Genomic DNA, 6,039 nt, shown 5'->3' with positions numbered 1-6,039 from the left:
AAGTGATATGATTGCATAAAATTTTCATGTGGGACTTTCCGTCAAAAAAAAATTTTTCAAGGTCTGGGTATAAAAATTGGGACAAATTTTTCTACCTAAAAATTTTCAGGAAAGCGCGAAATTCGGCGAATTGGAGATCGTTTAGTCCAACACTGCTAATCGATTATTTCTCTTAAAATTCACTCGTTTTTTTTTAATATTAAAATGAACCTTTTATTGAAAACCCTTCATTGAATAATACTTTTTCGATATTCTTCTTGAATTTTCTATGGTTACATTAAATTAAATTCTGCATGAGTTTTGAAATAGTCATTTCACATCCAAATGTGAATAAAAAATTTAAATACACTCTTTTTCTTTAATAAAAAAGAAACCTCCTATTGGAGAACCTTTTACAATTGTACAATCCAAAAATTATTCACAATTAGCGAAGGGTATCTTACCCAGAGAGACATTCTACTTTAATTTCACGACTTCAGCGAAAAATTGATCACGTTTACTTTCACTCTCGACAATTAAAAAGCACATTCCTAGCATCAATTCATTCGGGAATACGTAGAATGAAACAATTCCAATGCACATTAAAATAAAAACAAATCTAGTTGAAGAACATGAATTATTCATGGGTTATTCTTTCTCAAGGATGAGGAATTTAATACTCACATCTGTGTCGTTATATTTTCCGGTCATTTATCCACAATGCTTCCTTATGTTCAAGGGATAACGTTGTGTGATTCTAAATTGATCCTTCAGCTTGTATTGGGGACAGTTGCATAAACAGCAGGCAGAATTATAATTTTAGACAGAGTTGTGAACGGATTTATTGATTTGATGGTGTCTGTTCATCTTGATACAATAATTTGGAAAATATCAATTTGATCGAATTGAAACTTGCTAAAAGTAAGTTTCAAGAGAACGATATGGAGACTTGATCAAAGGTCTAGGCAGCAGCCTAATGGAAATTGGGTTAATTTTTAGTATTTCATAGAATATGACATCCTGAACAAGAAAGTCCATTTAGTCCAACTCAATTCTACGACTAGTTTTCGTGATACAGGGTGTCGAAGTTGAAAAATGGCATTTCTTTAAAGTAACATTTCTCGTAGGAAAACATCTTGAATGGAACACTTTTAAACGACAAATATTGCTTACCCATAAGATAATAACTTCAGAGTAGTTTAAAAAAAATATATGGTTAGATACGGGGTGAGACAAACATAATTTAAAATGAAAATTTCAACTATAACCAGATTTTGAGATAGCCAGGGTAATCTTCAGTGATGATTATCCAAGATAATATTTTGTATTGTTCAACAATGGAGAAAAAATAAGAGTTTTCAGGGGCCTCTATAGTCGAAACTAGCCTAAAGAAAAACTTTTGCCTATTGAACTTATTTTTTGGAATGACTTAGATTATAACATAAAAAATTCAGCCAATTTGGCAGGAGGTTACTTTTCCCTAATAAAGTATCCTTTGTTAAAAAGCTTCGAGTGATTATTTCACATTTCCAAACTATCTCCTAAATTATTCGTCACAGACCCCTCAAATAAAAACGTATTTTGAACATCGGGATTTGATCTGAAACATAGTGATCATAGTGATATCATTTTTTTTTGTATGGAAAATGTTACAAAAATTTTTCAGGTGAGATCGAAATTCGGCTAATCAGGGATCGTCAATTCTAGCACCCCTCACCGATTTGGCGTAGACCTAAGCGTTTTGAGGAAATTCGAACTCAAAATTTGGAAAAAAATTGAATTTCCATCCAAAAATCGTTATATCACCTAAATTATTCGTCACAGACCACTCAAATAAAAACGTTTTTTGAACATCAGGTTCTGATCTGGAACATAGTGAGGTTTCAAGGGCGTAGCTTACGTCCAGGAGAAGTTGCAGCCTCGGGAAGTTCATTCAATGTTGATTTGCTATGAAGTACAAATGTATCTCCTTGGCCATTTGTAGACATTCACTGTTTTTCAAAAATTCCAGATATTTGACTGGGTTTTCTCTATATGGTACTATACATATACCTTTCATCAATGACCGGCGCTCTTTTATTCTAGAAAATAAAGCTTTAACCATTTTTTTACTCAAGTCGAGTTATAATGACTTTTCAAAATGCTGATCATGAATCGTAGTCTAGTTTCAACAGTAACTAGTGTTGCATCTTCGTCCGTAACTTATGATTGGTTTATTGCTTTCTGGTACGTTTCAAACGACGTTTGCGCTTTTATTGTCTAACATGCAATTTTAATATTGAACCCCGCAGATCCCGCATGGAAAATCCTGCAATTTTGATCCCCCCAGAATTTCAGAGGGATCCCGCATTTGCGGGATTGGATTAGCTAATTACGATGATCCCAAGCGCAGAAAATCATGCAAATATCCCGGCCATGCTTCCACGTTAACGGACAAACCGAATATTCAAGGTTCCAAGGTCATGCTCAGTATTTGGTGGGACCAGCTCGGCGTAGTGTATTATGAGTTTTTGAAACCGACTGAAACATTCACAGGCGATCGTTATCGAACGCAATTAATGCGTTTAAACCGAATATTGAAAGACAAACGGCCGCAATACAACGAGACATGATGAAGTGATTTTACAGCATGACAATGCTCGATCCCATGTTGCGAAAGTGGTCAAGACATACTTGGAAACGTTGAAATGGAAAGTTCTACCCCACCTGCCATATTTCAGACGTTGTTCTCGCAGACTATTACTTGTTTCAATCAATGACACACGGCCTAGCTGATCAGCACTTCTGGTCTTATGAAGAAGTAAAAAATTGGATTGATTCGTGAATCGCTTCAAAGATGACCAGTTTTTTCGACGCGGAATTCGTACGCTGCCCGAAAGATGAGAGAAAGTAGTGGCCAGCGATGGACAATACTTTGAGTCATAAATGTATATCCAGTGTTTTACAATAAAGCCACGGATTTCGGAAAAAAACGGCGGAGGCAAAGTTGTACGCCTATGTAGTAAAGCCAAGCAGGATATCGAGAAAAAAGTCTTAATATTTCAGTGACAATAGATCCAGCCAAGTTGAGATTTCGCACGTATGAACGAGCGTTCGAAACCTCCATATGTGCCAAACCAGTGTTATTCTCAAATTTTAAAACGTTGCATATGGAAAAACCGATTCAATTTCGACAGAAATACAATTATCGTACGTGATCACATAAATCTATCGACTTCTGTGAACACGATTGATGAAACAAATTTATCACCGAATCGAAATATTTCCAGGCAATTATACGAATTGAAAAGACAGTTTCATCAGACGGGATGCATATACGTGTGGGCTGCAACCCCTCAACAGAGGAATTAGGTGGAAAAAGAACAGAACGTCAGGTCACATGTCTCCATACATAATCGAATTCACGGGGCCACTCTACAAGAATGAGGACAAAATTGTTCAGAAAGGGTTTTCCAATGAGAGGTTTCATTTTGATATTTAAAAAACAAACAGTGGATTTTAAGAGAAATAATCAGTTAGCAGTCTTAGACTAAACGACCTCAAATAAGCCGAATTTTTTTTTCGACGAAAGTTCCCACATGGGAATTTTATACCTTTTTATCAGTTAAGTGGTTAACGTAGATCACGAAAATATAGGGTGTTTTTTTTCGAGGTATATAACTTTAAGTTGGCATTACTGTTCAAGATGGCGACCGATTTAACAGAGGTCAAGGGATTTATTCTCAGTTTTGTTTGGCAATTCATCATGAATAGACTCAAGCCTGAACAACGCTTGCAAATAGTGCAATTATATTTCGAAAATAATCGTTCTGTGCGGAATACGTATCGCGCACTACGTCCATTTTATTTTGTTTAGCGATGAAGCGCACTTCTGGTTGAATGGCTACGTCAAAAAACATTTGGAGTGAAGCTTATCCTCAAGTGTATTTCGAAACACCGTTACATCCAGAAAAACTGACTGCTTGGTGCGCTTTATGGGCTGGTGGAATCATTGGTCCGTACTTCTTCAAAAACGATGATGGCCAGAACGTTACAGTCAATGGTGATCGGTATAGAGCCATGATTACTAACTTTTTCATTTCTGAATTGAACAACCATGATGTCTAAGAGCTGTGGTTCCAACAAGACGGCGCAACATGTCACACAGCTCGTGCCACAATCGATTTATTGAAAGACACGTTTGGTGACCGCCTAATTTCACGTTTTGGACCTGTGAATTGGCCTCCAAGATCTTGTGATTTAACACCACTAGACTACTTTCTGTGGAGCTATGTAAAGTCATTGGTCTATGCGGATAAGCCACAAACCCTTGACCATTTGGAAGACAACATTCACCGTGTTATTGCCGATATACGGCCACAAATGTTGGAAAAAGTCATCGAAAATTGGACGTCCAGATTAGACTACATCCGAGCCAGCCGTCATACGCCAGAAATCATTTAAAATGTAATGCCACAAGATTATCTTGCGGATAAATAAAATTCATGTCAATCGACAGAAACAAATTTGAGGGTGGATTCGTCATTAGCGAGTCGAACTCTATTGTTTGCGACCATTTCCGGTTCAAAATTGGAAAATTAACGATATTTTGACAAAATTAGATCGCTCAAAAAGACAAATCATAACTGAAAGTCCCACGTAATAGGGATGTTACGTCATATAATAAAATCAAATGAATTTAAGTTTTCCACATTAAAGGCCGTTTTTAAAATACTAAAGTAGCATTTTCATTATCTTATTTCTCGAATTCAATTTGATAAAATTGATTTAAATTGAGTTAATTCTTATCGACTAGCACGTGACTGCCAATTAGGGCAATTTGACGTCATAGCACTGAAACGTTTAGAACATAAACAAACTAATCTTATCTAGAACTAGTTTATCTATGGTTTAGAACGTCAGATGATATAATCACACCGACTTGACTGTCAATATCAGCTGATATTAGTTCAGTTTGACAGACCGTTAACACGTGGTGATCATAGATAAACTAGTTAGTTTGTCTATGGTGGTGAGTCTTTTATGCAGTGACGTCACCAAAATACCGTGACAGAATGGAGCGTTTCGGCGGGAATTTTGAAAACATTTTTATTATTTACGTATTTTTTATTGGTACTTTCTATATTTTTCCATGAAACTTTTTTTTTCGTGTTTATATAGGGCTTATCTACAAATTAAAAGCACTTTTAAAATATAGGCAACATCCCTATTCCATGTTCTTCTGTGTGAAAAGAATTGTTGAATTTGATTCTTTTTTTCCTAACACATTTCGATGCAAAAGTGATCAAAAGAATAAGCGAAACAATTTCTTCAAAGAATACGCTAATGTGTGTTGAATGACGATAATTGCGTTAATGCTTAGCGTGTCCAACTGTCGAAACTTAATTAAAATAATCGATTAGGAACATAGAGAAAGTGTGGGTGTGTTTAATGAACGAGAACACAAATGATTGAATCCTGCGGGATCAATGTGTCATCAAAATTCCCTATCGAGGAAAGCCACATTTTTCAATTTTCTATGATTCTATTGATATTTCCCAGGATTTTCTTCAATTATACGACTTAATTTAAATAAACAAATTAGGACATGAAATTGCTTATTCTGCGGGAAATAGGAAGTTTTTATATCGCATTACGGAAAATCGATTTTTCACAGTTGATTACACTTTTTCTCAGATTTCGATGGATGGAAACGCAGTGAAGATTCAATTAAAATGTTGGAAATTGAATGAAAAACTTCAAATATAATTCTCGTAATGATAATAGATGTAGCAAAAAGTTGATTGATTTTGCTGTTTTTCATTGATAATCTGATTATATTTCTTAACATTGTCTTCTGTTTTATTGCTTATTACAAAGAAGAAGGTGCATATTGTATGATTATTCTGGGATATGGTGAGTTTATTTCAAATATAATTGCTAAATATATAAATTACCGTGATCATTCAAAATTATTACTAATTAAATTGAAAAAAATAGAGGAAAGCAAATGTCCCGAAAATTGCAGATATTTGTCTGAAATCATCGAATTTTGAGCTTTAGGGCAGAGTTCGTTAATAG

This window comes from Harmonia axyridis, chromosome 5 (genome assembly GCF_914767665.1).
Source record: "Harmonia axyridis chromosome 5, icHarAxyr1.1, whole genome shotgun sequence".
NCBI lineage: Eukaryota > Metazoa > Arthropoda > Insecta > Coleoptera > Coccinellidae > Harmonia > Harmonia axyridis.
This window is presented reverse-complemented; position numbering follows the sequence as displayed.